Source organism: Lissotriton helveticus, chromosome 10 (genome assembly GCF_964261635.1).
Source record: "Lissotriton helveticus chromosome 10, aLisHel1.1, whole genome shotgun sequence".
NCBI lineage: Eukaryota > Metazoa > Chordata > Amphibia > Caudata > Salamandridae > Lissotriton > Lissotriton helveticus.
Window position 1 is genome coordinate 251,709,656 of NC_136071.1, and position 17,256 is coordinate 251,726,911.

General features: G+C 49.6%; 1 protein-coding gene and 1 pseudogene across 1 annotated transcript in view; one reads left to right on the forward strand and one right to left on the reverse strand.

Moving 5' to 3' along the window:
• The window catches only part of SMG1 (SMG1 nonsense mediated mRNA decay associated PI3K related kinase), a 1,634,890-nt gene that overhangs the window by 438,299 nt on the left and 1,179,335 nt on the right, over nucleotides 1-17,256 (forward strand). The window lies entirely within an intron of this gene.
• LOC144785218 (uncharacterized) lies at nucleotides 6,409-8,846 on the reverse strand (annotated as a pseudogene).

Genomic DNA, 17,256 nt, shown 5'->3' on the forward strand with positions numbered 1-17,256 from the left:
GCATAAAAGCGAACTGCAATTTCTCACTTTGGAAAGTTGCTTTCCTCATTGCTATTACTTCACTGAGGAGAGTGGGTGAGCTTCAGGCTTTCTGTGTATAGAAGAACCATTTTTTCAAGTCCACCAAAACAAAGTGGTTTCTCGCTCTAACCCCAAATTCCTACCCAAAGTGGTATCTGCCTTTCCCATCAACCAATCTGTTGAGTTACCGGTGTTCTTTCCTCCACCATATTCAGTGGCAGAACAAGCTCTACACACTTTAGATGTTAAACGAGCTAGCACTGTTATATTACATAGAAAGGACAAAACCTTTTCGTAACACTAAACAACTCTTCATTGCTTTTGCTCCATCACACAAAAGTAATCCCATTTCAAATTCAGGTATTGCACGGTGGATAGTTAAATGCATTGAGACATGCTATGAAAAAGCGAAGACGACTTTACCAATTCCCCCTAGAGCGCATTCCACCCTCAAACTATGGGCTTCTATGGCTTTTTTAGGAAACATCCCTATAGCTGACATCTGTAAAGCTGCAACATGGTCTACACAACACACATTTACAAAACACTATTGTGTAGATGTGTTAGCCAGACAACAAGATAATGTAGGCCAAGCAGTTCTTTGTACACTTTTTCAAATGACCGCACCAGCTACGGGTTAGCCACCGCTTTGGGAGATTACTACTATATATTGTCTATGCAAAGCATGTGATCTACAGCTCACATGCCTCAAACGGAAAATGCTACTTACCCAGTAAGCATCTGTTCTTGGCATGTAGAAATGTAGATTCACATGCCCCTCACCCGCCTCTCCGGGTACCTGTACCAGTTCTCTCTCTTACTTTATATACATACGCATGGGCAGCTCTATTCTACTCTTACTAACTCCATTCTCACCCTCTGCGGGAAAACAATCCAACAATGGAGTCGATGCCCATGCGCACTATCACCATAAGGAGGAGTCACCTACCTTGTGATACCACATTTTTCCCTGTACACCTTTAGTAGGGCGGGTACGGACTTTGACCCCAATCTTTTTGCAAAGTCCAAGCTTGCCCATGCTGCTCTTGCCAGAACATTCTTTTTGTGTGTTCTTTGCGCTACCCAGGTCGCTCAGTCATCAACCATCACCCCCCAGGTAGGGAAAGGTTGACACTTTCGTTCTGCCCCACTACTAAAGAACTTACACCTAGCAGCCTTCTGAGTGCCAATCGTCAAAGTGTGGGATTTCGTGAAGTTAGTAGTTACCAAAGTGCAGGTATCAGTTTTGAGCCAGCTCTCAGGATATCGTTGCTACTGGACAAGAGAAGGTCTCTAACCTTATTAATGTAAAGTGTGAACAGTAGGGGGGCCAAAATGCATCCCTGCTGGACCCCTCTCCTGATTTCCCAGGAGCCCAACACACCACCATCCTCATTAAATCTCACCGCTGCAGTAGTATTGTTATGGGCAGAATGTAGAAAAGTTACCAAGTCTGCGTCCAGACCCAGGTCCCAGAAGATCAGCCACAATTTGGATCTGTTTACATGGTCAAATGCAGAGGTTAGGTCGATGAAAGCCGTATGCAGGCAGCCCTTCTTTGTTATTGTATATTTTCCTACCACTAGATGCTGTCCCAAGGCACTGCAGGCCCTCCATTTGGACTTCACCCATGGGTCCGTCTTCTACACAGTCTTTGCTCCTTAGATTTAAATCAGATCCAGCACAACTTTGATGCCTGCTTCAGCCACTCCTTGTACTAGTCTCGTTAACGCTGACGACATTGATGCAGGATGAGGATCTACAGCCTATAGTGCTATTCAACTCTGAACTCCTTCTATGAAGGCTTAAGAGAGCGAGAAAGGAAATATACAGTATGTAGGAGAGTAGGGTCTGCAATCCTATGGTCACCCCAGATTTTTGCTTTTTGCTTCACTGGTTTACGACTTTCCCTGGCTGTGGGCCTGCTAATCAGACCCACAGCCTAGCTGTTCTCTCTCTAAATTGACACACATGTACTTTAGGTGCATTTACCAATTGGTATTGGGTCACTCTTATAAGTCCTTGTACAGTGTACCATAGGTACCCAGGGCATAAGTGCACCCAAGGCCTACCAGGGGCTGAAGCATGTATTATGCCACCCCTGGCTGGCCCCCTAAAACAGACGCAACTGGCTGGTAACACAGCTGTGGCAAGGTGGTGTAATCCCCCTTTGCTTAGATATAGTATACCTATATCTAACCCTAAAATGGACACATATATTCCTATAAGTCACTCCTATGGCAGGCCTTATCAATCCTGAAGGCAGAGTGCTTGGAATTATGTGAGAGGGTGCTCTAGCATGAGCTGAACCTGTCTGCAGCTCTCGGAACCAAGTCCTTTAGCTGTTTACATGATAACGCTATACCATATACTCTTAAGTGCATTATAATCCTCGCGGTTATTGCTAACTTTGGTATAGCATTATCCAAACATGTTGAGTAAGGTGTCATACGATTTGGAATACTACCTCCTCGCCAGTTCTGGCGACGGGGTTACCATTCCACCCTTCTAGAGGTATACGACATGTCCATAACTGTGAACCCCGGTTAAAGTTAAACAGAGCCTCAGTGTCAGGACTTCTGTCCCGGCGACTAGGTAAGCGGAGATAAGAGCGAGTCAGGGGGTAAGGTTTACCAGTTTTAATATTCCGTTTTGGTTTCGAGTGCTCTGGCTGGCTCATGAACACAACAACACAATCTGGAAGTGTTTCAGTTATACAGTCACTGAGGTAATGTTTAACAAACTAAGGAATGTTCATTTAAAAGGGATCTGTGTTCCTGGACTGGGTTGCGATGGTTGATCTCTTCTTCCTCTGGTGGCGCTTGACGTCAAGGAGTGGATGGGACCGGCCTCCAGAGGCCAGGGGGATATATGAAAAGAAAGAAAACACAAGCGTCAGGGTCTCTGTCTTCGCTTTTGTGTATTCAGGGAAGGGGGTTGTGTGCACCGTCACCAGTCCCTAACTGTGAAGTGCCTAAGTGGGGGGGGGGGGGAATACTGGTGTTTAGCGACGCAGTGAGGTGTTCAGGCGGCCTTTCCACCACCCTTTAAACCAGCCCACGGTCTCCCCCGTCACTTGCCTGTTGCCACGGTCCCAGGTGACCGTGGTATCGTGAGATCCTGCCGCCTCTGTTTCCCTCAGGGGGGCGGTCTCGCTCGCTTTCTCTGGGGGTCTTTCGGCGTCCTCGCTCTTTTCCTCGGCGGCTCCTCGGTCTCTCTCCCTCGGGGCTTCTCTCGCGATCTCCTCTCCGTGGTCCTCCTCTCGCTCCGGCTCTTCCCATTCTGGTCCCGTAGCCTCACCCTTTTCTGTCCACAAAGCGGATGTTGTAGAGATTGCAGGATTGCGGACCACTGGGACGCCGACCTGACTTCCGGTCGGGTCCAACCCCACGGCCATCTTGGGTAGGGTCGGGAATCCCTCACACAGCCTTCCCCCCGGGAATGGACGATCGGGCCATTCCGACAAAGGACACCGGGAGAGGAAGTCCACGTTGGTCTGCATGCTCCCGGGCAAGTGGAAGGTGCTGTAAGAAAAAGGCTGGAGGGCAAGAAACCACCGCAAAACCTTGGGGTTAGTATCTTTATGTAGGGACAGCCAGGTCAATGGTGCATGGTCAGTCAAGAGTATAAAATGACGGCCCAGGAGGTAATACTGCAACGCCTCGACGGCCTATTTAATCGCAAGGCATTCCTTTTCAATCGTTGCATATGACACCTCCCGGGGAAACAGTTTGCGGCTGATATACAAAACAGGGTGTAGAAAACCCCTCTCATTGGGCTGGGAAAGGATGGCCCCATAACCCCTGTCGGATGCATCGGTCTGAAGTACAAAGGTTCGTTTAAAGTCAGGGCAGGATAGGACGGGGTCTTTGCACAGAGCGGTTTTCAGATCCGTAAAACTCTGTTCTTGTGCTGCGGTCCAGAGCAGTTTGTTTTTGGCATGGGGTTTGGTAAGCAGGTCTGTTAAGGGACTGGCCAAGGAGGAGAAATGGGGTACAAACCGACGGTAGTAACCCACTAGACCCAAAAAGGATCGGACCTCTTTTCGTGTTGTGGGGCGAGGGATATGGGAAATAGCGGCTACTTTATTCACCTGTGGGCGTACCTGTCCTTCCCTGATGTCATATCCCAGGTATTCTATGTGGTTAGCACCTAGGGTTGTTTTCCGGGGATTGAGGGTCAGACCTGCCTCCTGAAGGGCTTTAAAGACCTGCTGTACATGTCTCAGGTGGGTGTCCCAGTCTGGACTATACACCACGATGTCATCCAGATACGCTCTTGCATACTCTTTATGGGGACCCAGAATAATATCCATCAGCTGCTGAAAAGTTGCTGGCGCTCCATGGAGGCCGAAGGGCATTACCCTGAACTGAAAAAGACCCATGGTGGTCGAAAAGGCAGTTATATCTCTACTGTCTGGGTGAAGCGGGATCTGCCAATATCCTTTGGTCAGATCGATACATGACATGACCCTGGCCTGCCCTAGTGTCTCGACCAATTCGTCCACCCGTGGCATCGGATATGCATCGAATTGGGATACCGCGTTTACTTTCCGAAAGTCGATACAGAAGCGGATGCTTCCATCCGGCTTAGGGACCAAGACGATGGGAGAGGACCAGGGACTCGTGGAGGGTTCTATAATCCCTGCCTCCAACATCGTCTTGACTTCGTTTTCTATCGCACCTCGCCTGGCTGTAGGATGCGATATGGAGCCTCTTTAAGGGGTTGGGATGTGTGGGTGATGATGACATGTTCCACGAGCGTCGTTTTCCCCGGTGTTCCGGAGACCACCATGGGAAAAGAAGCGCAAAGGGTTTCTAGCTGCCTTTTTTGTTCCTTCGTGGTTTGGGGACCCCAGGAGGGGTTTTCAGTGGTTTCTTGAGCATAATGCAACACTTCTATGGGTTTGTTTGTGACCACCAACCCAAGGTTCGTCCCAGAACCAGAAGGGAGCGTATCCGGTTCTTCCCAGGCCTTCAAAAGATTGATGTGATAGATCTGAGAAGCTTTATGGTGATGTGGAACAGCCACCCTATATGTGACCGGTGTGATTTTGGCTATCACGGGAAAAGGTCCTTGCCAGGTGGCCAACAACTTTTTATCATAAGAGGGCAACAGAATAAGCACCTTATCACCCACCTTCAGCTCTCGTAATCTGGTGTTTCGGTCATACAATCGTTTTTGCTGTGTTTGTGCACCCTCTAAGTGTGTGTGTGCTTCTTCCCATACAGCGGACAGGGTATCTCTGAGGTTTTCACTGTACTGGAGAAGGGGTTTTCCTTCGTCCTCTGCTTCCACCCACTGTTCCGCAGCCATATCCTGGAGCGTACGGGGCTTCCTTCCGAACATAAGCTCAAAGGGAGAGAACCCCGTTGACCGCTGTTCATGGGTGTGTATGGCGTAAAGGACCAGGGGTAGCTGACGATCCCAATCTCTGCCTGTTTTATCTATGTGTTTCCTCAACAAGGTTTTGATGGTCTTATTGTATCGTTCCACCAGACCATCGGTCTGGGGGTGATACACGGAAGTCCTTAGTTGCTTGATTTGTAGGATGTCACAGACTTGCCTCATAAGGCGCGACATAAAAGGAGTCCCTTGGTCACTGAGGATTTCGTTGGGGAAGCCCACCCTTGAAAATAGCGTCACCATAGCCTGGGCTACTGCCTTAGAGGTCGCGGTGATAAGAGGGAAAGCCTCGGTTTATCGAGTGGAATAGTCGACAATGACCAGGATAAAGCGGTGCCCACGGGCAGAAGGAATCAGGGGTCCCACTAAGTCCATTCCTACCCTGGTAAAGGGGATATCGATAATGGGTAAGGGATGAAGGGGTGCTCTAGGTAAGGTGGGGTTATTGCCAAACTGACAGCGCACACACTCAGCACAAAACCTAGCTACTTCGTGATACACCCCTGGCCAATAAAAACGATCCAACAGATACTCAAGGGTTTTTTCTTTACCACATTGTCCTCCCCCTGCTTGACTATGGGCCAGCAGAAATACCTGGGGCCGGAATGGACCTGGTACAAGAAGCTGTTCTCTTTTCCCTCTAGCGGTATGAGTCAACCGGTACAACAACCCCCTTTTAACTACAAAATAGGGTCCTACCTTTCCCTCTTGCTCGTCCTCAGCCTGTGTCCATGCATTCTGGAGCGAGTTGTCTTTGCGTTGGTCGGCCCTAAAATTTTGGTAGTTGCTCGGAGACTGTTCTGGGGAGGAAAGAACATGCACTGTGGGTTCATACGGTTGATGGGAATAAAGAAGCCTTTCCTCCCTCTTCTCCTTTTTGCTTTTTACCCTTCGGTCCGCTGGTTGGGCTATGGGGGTGTTGGAAAAGGGGGCGTTCGTCAACCACTCTGTTGTGGAGGGGGACCCGGTAAACGACTGTAGCTATTCAGTAAACCGCGGCAGGTCAGTCCCTAAGAGGACACGTTCGGGCAGTTTAGGGATCACCCCCACTTTACGCAGTTGGACCTCTTTTTGGATCTCCAGCGTTACTTCGGCAAGCGGGTACAACTTCTGTTCCCCATGGACACAAGTGACTTTTACCTGGGTGTTGGGTATCAGAAGGGCCTGGGGCACCAAGTCTGCGGCCACAACAGTTTGTTGGCACCCTGTATCAAGCACCGCTAACACGGGTTTCCCATTGACGTGTACCTTCATGTTGAAAGGGCTGGTAGTCTCCCCTGTACTATATATTTTCCCCTTTGTGTATCCCACATCCATAGGTTCAGGCCCAGGGGTTCTAGTGGGACAGTTGCGCGCAATGTGACCCTACTCGGCGCAATGAAAGCACTGGGGTCCTTGGTGTGTGGTAAATAAATAAATAATTACCGGTACTATTTTTCTATGCATTAACTGAAAAGGATAGCTCAATAAATAAGAGGCAGAATCCGTGGTATCTGAGTCATACGGGCTTTAATCAGATGGCTCGAGCCAATGGACCATCGGGTTCCATCACCTGCAAAGGTTCAGGAAGGGACAGACACAAGGAAAAGGGAAGCCGCGCCTATCATATTAACATCATACAGTATATATAGTAAAACAGTACAATTGCATTGCATACAGTAGGCGTAACAAGTGACAAACGGAAGATAAGAACATATGGGCGTAACAAGAAGGCGTGCACAGGGCGTGCACGGAGACATGTGATGTAAACGTCACAGAAGTGTCATAAATGGGTGGATACATGGAGGGGGCTACCTGGGCAGCTGGAACCTTTAACCTACTGGTGCGCGCAAACGGACCATGACGTGTAACTGGGGAGAGCTGAGGCTCTGACTTCTAGCACTAGAAGAGGAGACTAAAGTCTGGGATGTCAGGACGACATGTACCTATAGCATATCTGATATCTTGTGTTTGGAGTACATGTTGCTTGAATCTAAAAGTCATCAGGGCAAAGGCTACTTGTCACTAAGGCTAGTGCATGCATATATTTCTACATGTATTGCGTGTGTTATGAATCTTCTATGGATACTAATTCAGTAATTCTCTTGCATGGAGACAGAAAGACTAGACTATAGATGAAGATGTTTATGCGGTTCGTTAGCTAGGAATGTGAAGCCGGGGAGCTGAACTGATAACTGTAAGCATAACATATTCTTGGCAGACAGGCAGGCAGGCCAGGCCGGGCACCGCGCTGCTTGGCAGGAAGTAAGTGAAGGGTCAGGGATGCGGGAGGGGCTGCATCGCTCCTCGGAGTGGTTTCAGAAGACTGGAGCTTGAATCTGTGTCCGGGCCCTGTGAGGCCTAGAAACGGGGACAACTCGATGATTTAACGTGTACAATGGAAAGACGTTGGCAACATAGGCCTAATACTCGTTGCTTTCACGAGGACTGGATAACTGGCATACTAACGTTGGACACAACTATAATTGCGTCTTTATTCGGTCAAGGGGGAACATATGCATATCGATCATGCACATATAACATACGATGGGGAACACGTAGGGACACATGACAGGGCAAAATTCAATTTTCCTCAGGTGTGGAGTGACGGGTGACTGGTATCTAGGGGTTGGTCTACCGGAAAGAGGGGTACTCCGGGGTTCGAGTGGAGGGGCTGGTGGACGCAAAGGAGGGCGGATAGGTGTGAAGGGAGAGCGTTGCCCCAGGGGACGGAAATCAGGGGAACGGTGAAAGGCACAAGCCAAATCCACCGCTAATGCTACAGAGAGATTCGGGTGTTGTCTTATCCATGCCCTGGTGTTGCCGGGCAGCGCTTCCAGGTACTGCTCTAACACAACTTTTTCTGTTACGTTCTCTACAGTAGCATTGGAGGGTTGTAGCCAGCGACACCCAAGGTCGCGAACGCGATAGAACAAAGTCCTGGGGTTGTCGCCTGTCGACCACTTTTCTTTCCGGAAGCGTGTCCTATAATATTCGGTGTCTTATCCTAATCTCTCTAGGATCGTTCTCTTTATTTCCACGTAAGGTGTACTTCCATCGGGGTTAGCAGCCTGGTAGGCTGCCTGTAATTCTCCAGAGAGTAAGGGGGCTACATACTGTCCCCACTGTTCGGGGGGCCAGGCAGCAGTGGTAGCCACCCTCTCGAAGTTTACAAAGAAAAAGTCAGGGTCTTCGCCTGGTTGATACTTCTGAAGTACGGCACTGGGCACGTTAGGGTGGACCCTGGCATTGGCCACGACGTCCGATAACCGCAGAATGTCCGTGTCTTGTACTTGTTGATTTGTGACCAGTATGGAGGCCTGATCTCTGAGTGCTACGTGCAGCTCCTCTCTGTCCTTCTGGGCTTGTTTTCCCTGCTCTTCCACCATCAATTGCAGGTGGCGCTGCCCTTCCGCCAATTGGGTGACTATAGTATCCATGCTGGTAGGGTCCGACCGCTGTGTCACAGTCGAAATCCCACTTCTGACACCACTGTCAGGACTTCTGTCCCGGCGACTAGGTAAGCGGAGATAAGAGCGAGTCAGGGGGTAAGGTTTACCAGCTTTAATATTCCGTTTTGGTTTCGAGTGCTCTGGCTGGCTCATGAACACAACAACACAATCTGGAAGTGTTTCAGTTATACAGTCACTGAGGTAATGTTTAACAAACTAAGGAATGTTCATTCAAAAGGGATCTGTGTTCCTGGACTGGGTTGGGATGGTTGATCTCTTCTTCCTCTGGTGGCGCTTGACGTCAAGGAGTGGATGGGGACCAGAGTCCAGGGGGATATATGAAAAGAAAGAAAACACAAGCGTCAGGGTCTCTGTCTTCGCTTTTGTGTATTCAGGGAAGGGGGTTGTGTGCACCGTCACCAGTCCCTAACTGCGAAGTGCCTAAGTGGGGGGGGGGAATACTGGTGTTTAGCGACGCAGTGAGGTGTTCAGGCGGCCTTTCCACCACCCTTTAAACCAGCCCACGGTCTCCCCCGTCACTTGCCTGTTGCCACGGTCCCAGGTGATCGTGGTATCGTGAGATCCTGCCGCCTCTGTTTCCCTCAGGGGGCCGGTCTCGCTCGCTTTCTCTGGGGGTCTTTCGGCGTCCTCGCTCTTTTCCTCGGCGGCTCCTCGGTCTCTCTCCCTCGGGGCTTCTCTCGCGATCTCCTCTCCGTGGTCCTCCTCACGCTCCGGCTCTTCCCGCTCTGGTCCCGTAGCCTCACCCTTTTCTGTCCACAAAGCGGATGCTGTAGAGATTGCAGGATTGCGGACCACTGGGACGCCGACCTGACTTCCGGTCGGGTCCAACCCCGCGGCCATCTTGGGTAGGGTCGGGAATCCCTCACACACAGCATAACAAAATGGATGCTGCCACCACAGACACAAGTCTGACCTCCTGCTGCTGGGAGTCCTTCCAGCAAGGGAGGCCTGGACAAAGGGTTTCCTGCCTTGGGAGGGGCTAGCACCACCCCAGACAGGATTTTGTGTATCGAGGTAGGGAGGGCTGAAAGGAATGAGACATGCCTGGGGCACACAAGGTGTCCCTGTGTATACCTCGGTTCAAACCAGTTGCTGGGGCACTCCAGCCCCAGCTCTGGCGCAAAACCGGACAACGGATAGGGGGTGTAACCACCCCCCTTCCTGGTCCCACCCATGGGAGGGACCTAGTCACTAGTACAGCCCCCTTTAGGAGAATAAAGGTAGGAGCTGGTCCCATTCCAAGTTAGATTATCCTGAACAACTTTACAAGAAGTAACTCTGGACTTCGACATTCTGCTCCACAGAAGACTGAAGAATCTCCCTTGTGGCCAAGGAGTGACCACCTTGCAACTGCAGGCACCATCAAGCGTCCTAGCGGTTCACTTTGTCGTCCTTCCTGCCGGAACCAGACCTCAGAGCCCGACGAGACCCGGATTCCCAGACCTCTCCGACTTCTACCCACATCTGCAGCACAGCTGAGACCCGTGGGTGCGACGAGACACGTGGGACCGGCCATCTTGGAGAAACTGCACTTCGCTTCCAGCACGACTTCAGAGGCATCCTCGAGTAAGTGCTTTGGGGATTGAGAAGCCCCAGCCCCGAGCAGCTCCTGCACCGAAGACCAGCCCCCCAGCATCCACGAGATCTGCGTGGGGCCCTTTTGCTTGATTGCTGCTCGACGCGTTGTCTGGTCACTTGCCGGCTGGCTAGTGGCCTCCTAGACGACGACCCAAGAAATCTACACCACTGATCTGGTTGCTCCAGACTGGCCCTTGCTTCCTTCCAAAAGAGAAGCACCCCGGACCCTCCTGGTCCACACCAGACGCCATCTTCACTCACCGCGTGGGTTGCCTTTGCCAAGGCCTGTTGACTCCGAATCTGGATCAGACACCGCCGACAGCGAGAGCCTGCGTGGGACAGCTCGTGCCTCCATCCTGGTCGTCGAAGACACCTCCTGGTCCACGTGGCTGCAGAGTCAAGCGTCAACTCTTCACCTGATCGCGACGACGACATCTTGTTCCTTCCTGGTTCCACACCGGTCACTGTAGTGACTTTGAACATTGTCCCCTCTGCTTTCAGGTCTTCATCTTCCTCGATCCACCCTTGGATCGCTCTGGACATCTTCCTCCTGGTCGCCTGCAGCATCTTTCTTCAAGGCTCCATTGACTTCAACGCGGAAACCCGACACACTTTCACACCTATGCACCCGCAGCCCGTGGGTGAGGTAACGGGAGCATTTCGGTGCTCATAGGTAGATTGACTCTCCTAATGTCCAGGTATCCTGTCGTTTTAGTCGTAACTAGTAGGAGCTGTCTTTTACTTACCTTTTCGTAATTTGTTCTGCCCATTGACTTTGTTCCGCATCTCGCGTGTGAGTTCACACTCTGCACACGCGTCCCGTGGGCCTCCTGCTACTTACCTAAGGTTAGGGTAGGGTAGTCCCAGCGAACCTACAGCCTCTGGGCATCTTCATTTCCTAAATCGTTCTACTTATACCATTTACTTAGTATATGGTTTGTCGTGCCCCTAGGGTACCATTGTAATTTGTGCGACTATCGTATTTTTCTGAAGAGTATTATTATGTGCTTAGCCCTCTGATCTCATAAATAGTTCAGAGGTGTTTGTTAGTAATAAATATATTGTTTATTTTCATAACAACCTGTGGTGTCCTTTCATCTGGTATTCAAGGGGTTATATGTGGTAAAACAGCTGGCTTCACATGCCAAAAGAGTTTAGCCTAAGACTGCTTTGTCCATGCTACCATTAGGATAGCTGGTCTATAAGGTTGACTTACAACCAATCACCATAAGGGTTGTTTGGACTGATACAAGGTGATCACTAGAACTAGTGAGCATCATATATCAGGCCAACTTCTCACATTGGTGTGCAGCGGTTGGGATTTGAGCTTGCTGTTGTTTTTACCAAATATAATCTTGAAATATCATTTGAAAGATCACATAAGGTACCATAGGTACATATAACAAGCTTAGAAATTATCCGAGTTCTACTGAACCAGCTGTTGTAGTAGAAAGGGCCTAGCACACCCTGACTACAACTCTTAGCAAGGGATCAGTAGGAAAACCCATAGTGTAGGTAAGTGCATCACTTGCACCTCACTAGAAAGCATGTCTACCCATGGAGAGACTTCAGAGACTCCCCTGGTGGTTAGTGACCCTCCACAGGTCCTTTCCAGATATGCAGCACTCAGCTTCCAGGAGATGAGACAATTGTGTACCTCCAGGAAACTGAAACAGGGTTCTAACCCTACCACTCCCTTTCTGTTAGGTCTCTTAGAGACATATGATGCTAGAAGGGCTTCTAACACAGGCCCCTCTAATAGAGATGGGAGCATGCCCCCCTTAGAAGGTGAAGCTGGTGATCCAGACTCTAACCCCCCCTGAAACAGAGAATGTAGATGGTAGGGAAGAGGGAAGCTTATCTGAGGATGAGGCAGACAATGGGCAACCTTTAGTCAGCAGACTTACAAGGGCCAACTTAGACCTACATAGGGAAGGAACTGGGGGAGCCCCAGTGCCATCCACTAGCAGGCCTAACCAAGGGGTCAGAAGAGATAGATCTCATTCTAGGGACTCCAATAGATCTGTGCACTCCCATGCATCTGCTCAGAGGAAGATGACTTCCCCTCAGAGGAGAGAGCATGAAGCAAAGATGAGGGAAGTTAATCTGAGGATTCAAAGGGAAGAACTTGCCCTTGCCAAGGAGAAACTTGCCTTTGCTAGAGAGCAACAGTTGAGTGGGGTAGCACCCACTGGTGGCAGCAATATCCCGAAGGATGAAGACAGGAGTTTTGACAATAGACACCTGAGTAAAATAGTGCCCTCCTATAAGACAGGAGATGATATCCACAAATGGATAAATGCTCTGGAGGGGGCCTGCAAAGTACAGCAGGTACCCCAGAGTCAGTGGGCAGCTATATTGTGGCTCTCCTTTGAAGGTAAAGGTAGAGATAAGCTCCTCCCTGTTAGAGATGCGGAAGCTAATGATTACCAAGTCCTGAAAACTGCACTGATTGATGGGTTTGGCTTATCAACTGAACAGTACAGGTTGATGTTCAGAGACACCCAGAAAACTCAGGCTCAGGATTGGACTGATTTTGTTGATTGTGCCACTAAGGCTTTGGAAGGCTGGTTACTGGGAAGTAAAGTTACTGATTACACAGGAATGTATAATCTAATTATGAGAGAGCAAATCTTAAATAATTGTCACAACCAGTTGTTGCATCAGCACCTGATTGACTCAGATCTGACCTCCCACCAAGAATTGGGAAAGAAGGCAGACAGATGGGTCAGAACCAGGGTCAAGCAGCAGAACCAGAACCAGGGTGGTGGCCAAAAGAAAGCAGACCAAAAGGGTAACCAGAATCCACAACATGACCAGAAGTCTTCATCAGGGCCCCAACAACCTAAGGAGGGTGGGTCCCAGAATTCCCAAAATAAGACTGATGTACCAAAGAAACCATGGTGCCAATACTGTAAAAGTAAAACTCACTGGTTTAGTGAGTGCACCAAGAAAGGCCAAGCTCCTACCACTACTGTCTCTAAGACACCTGCACCCCCTAGTACAGTTAGTAGTGGTAGTGTACCTCCCAAGGCTATAGTTGGGTTAACCCTGGGAACTGAGGTGGGTTCTGACTTAGTCAGAACACCTACTCAGGCTGTTCTTGTTTGTACTGTGGACATGGATATGACTCCTACTGTAAGTCCCAGTACCCTGGGCAAGTACAGGCAAACACCTTTAATTAATGGAAAGATGGCTCAGGCCTACAGGGACACATGTGCCAGTGTCACTATGGTGACACCAACATTTGTGGATCCTGAACAGATCATGCTAGGTTCAGACTACCTAGTGACCAATGCTAGCAACGTCACTACCAATCCCAGTATGACAGTTGTTAATTTCTCCTGGGGAGGGGTAACTGGCCTCAAAAGTGTTGTAGTTAGTTCAGACCTCCCAGTGGATTGTCTTTTGGGCAATGATTTGGAATCCTCCATGTGGTCAGATGTTGAGTACAGGACTCATGTAGAAATGTTGGGTGTCTCCTCACATGTCCTTGCTGTGACCAGGTCACAGGCCAAGAAATGCCCAGCTGAACAAGTGCTGGATCCTGGAAGAATGGACCAGACACTACCCAAGAGAAGGAATGGTAGGATTAAGGCAGAGCCTTCCCCCCTGCCTCAGGTTGAGGATCAGCCCTCTTAGGAGGCTGACCCACAGACCCCAGAATGAACTGTCCTAGAAGAGCTTGAACCTGCACAGGTTGAGTTTCATGGGACAGGGGGACCTTCCAGGGCAGACTTGAGACAGGCCCAATTAGACTGTTCCTCTCTTGAAACCCTCAGACAGCAAGCTGCTGCTGAGGCTTCAGGAAATGCTACAGGTGCACACAAAGTATATTGGGATGAAGGACTCCTATACTCTGAGGCAAGAGACCCCAAGCCTGGTGCTACCAGGAGGCTGGTCATCCCCTTGTCTCTCAGAGGTTTTCTTCTCACCTTAGCCCATGAGATCCCCCTTGCAGGTCACTTAGGCCAGAACAAGACTTGGGACAGGCTTGCCCCACACTTTCACTGGCCTCACATGTCTGAAGACACCAAAGAGTTTTGTCGCTCATGTGTCACCTGCCAAGCCAGTGGCAAATCAGGTGGCACCACAAAGGCCCCCCTAATACCACTACCTGTGGTGGGGGTACCCTTTGAAAGAGTGGGGATAGACATTGTTGGACCAATGGACCCCCCAACAGCATCTGGGCACAGATTTATACTGGTAGTAGTGGATCATGCTACCAGGTATCCATAAGCTATTCCCCTTAGGACCACTACAGCTCCTGTTGTGGCCAGGGCCCTACTTGGAGTTTTCTCTAAAGTAGGGTTTCCTAAGGAGGTTGTCTCTGACAGAGGTGCAAACTTCATGTCAGGATACTTGACTGCAATGTGGAAGGAATGTGGTGTAAATTATAAATTTACCACACCCTATCACCCACAGTGCAATGGGCTTGTTGAGAGATTCAACAAGACCCTAAAAGGGATGATAAAAGGGTTACCTGAAAAGCTTAGGTGAAGATGGGACATCCTTTTACCCTGCCTCCTGTTTGCTTACAGAGAGGTCCCACAGAAGGGGGTTGGCTACAGCCCTTTTGAGCTTCTGTTTGGGCATCCTGTAAGAGGACCCCTATGTCTAGTGAAGGAAGGATGGGAGTTACCTGTCAAAAAGCCTAAGCTTGACATAGTGGACTATGTACTTGGTCTCCGCTCCAGGATGGCAGAGTACATGGAGAAGGCATCCAAAAACCTTGAGGCCAGCCAAGAACTTCAAAAAGCTTGGCATGACCAAAAGACTGTCTTGACTGCTTATCATGCAGGACAGAAGGTGTGGGTGTTGGAGCCAGTGGCCCCAGCAGCTCTCCAAGACAAATGGTCTGAACCCCATACTATCATTGAGCAAAAGGGAGAGGTCACCTACCTGGTGGAACTTGGAACTCCCAGTCGCCTCCACAGGGTGCTTCATGTAAACAGGCTCAAGGCATTTGTCGACAGGGAGGACATGGGCTTGCTCATGGCCACAGATGAGGGACAGGAGGAAGAGAGTGACCCTCTCCCAGACCTGCTCACTCAGAACACTGATGATGGGTCAGTAGATGGTGTAGTCTTTTCTGACAGCCTCTCTGAACATCAACAAGAGGATTGTAAACAAGTTCTTCAATCCTTTAGACAAATGTTCTCACTGACACCCAGTCAGACAAACTGGTGCACCCATGAGGTGGACACTGGTGACAGTCTGCCTGTCAAGAGTAAAATCTACAGGCAACCTGACCATGTCAGGGACTGCATAAAGAAAGAAGTACAAAAGATGTTGGAATTGGGAGTCATTGAACCCTCAGAGAGCCCTTGGGCTAGTCCTGTAGTTCTAGTGCCAAACCCTCACACCCAGGATGGTAAGAGAGAGATGAGGTTTTTTGTAGACTACAGGGGTCTCAATGCTGTCACTGAGACAGATGCCCATCCAATACCTAGGGCAGATGAACTCCTAGACAAGTTGGCTTCTGCCACCTTCTTGAGTACGTTTGACCTAACAGCTGGTTATTGGCAGATCAGGTTAGGTGAGGATGCCAAGGCCAAAACAGCATTTTCTACCCCAGGAGGTCATTACCAGTTTGTGGTGATGCCCTTTGGTTTGAAGAATGCACCTGCCACTTTTCAAAGGTTTGTGAACCAAGTCCTCACTGGGCTGGATGACTTTTGTGCAGCATATCTAGATGATATTGCTGTCTTTAGCTCCACCTGGGAGGATCACCTGATCCACCTTAGGAAAGTTTTGGAGGCCCTGCAAAAGGCAGGCCTCACTATCAAGGCCACAAAGTGCCAGATAGGGCAGAGTCAGGTTGTGTACCTGGGCCACCTTGTGGGTGGAGGCCAGGTTCAACCCTTGGAGAGCAAGATACAGGCCATAAAGGACTGGGCTCCTCCAACCACCCAGACACAGGTCAGAGCTTTCTTGGGCCTGTCTGGTTACTATAGGAAGTTTGTCAAAAATTATGGGTCCATTGTGACACCACTTAATGACTTGACAAGCAAGAAAATGCCAAAGAAAGTTCAGTGGACAGCTAGCTGTCAGAAGGCATTCGATGACCTAAAGCAGGCCATGTGTACTGCACCTATTCTCAAGAGTCCTGACTATTCCAAAACCTTCATTGTCCAAACAGATGCATCTGAGTTGGGTGTGGGAGCTGTTCTATCTCAACTGAATATTGATGGTCATGACCAGCCCATTGCTTTTATAAGTAGAAGGCTGACCCCTAGAGAGAAACATTGGTCAGCTATAGAGAGGGAGGCCTTTGCTGTGGTTTGGGCCCTGAAGAAGTTGAGGCCATACTTGTTTGGAACTCACTTCAAGGTTCAGACCGACCATAAGCCCCTCTTATGGCTAAATCAAATGAAGGGTGAAAACCCCAAACTTCTTAGGTGGTCCATTTCCCTACGGGGGATGGACTTTACAGTGGAGCACAGACCAGGTACTGACCATGGCAATGCAGATAATATCTCCAGGTATTTCCACTTAGAACAGGAAGACTCACCTGGTCAAGGTTAGTTTAATGTCCCTAAGTTTGGGGGGGGGGTTATGTAGGAGAGTAGGGTCTGCAATCCTATGGTCACCCCAGATTTTTGCTTCTTGCTTCACTGGTTTATGACTTTCCCTGGCTGTGGGCCTGCTAATCAGACCCACAGCCTCGCTGTTCTCTCTCTAAATTGACATCCATGTACTTTAGGTGCATTTACCAATTGGTATTGGGACACCTTATCAGTCCCTGTACAATGTACCTTAGGTACCCAGGGCATAGGTGAACCCAAGGCCTACCAGG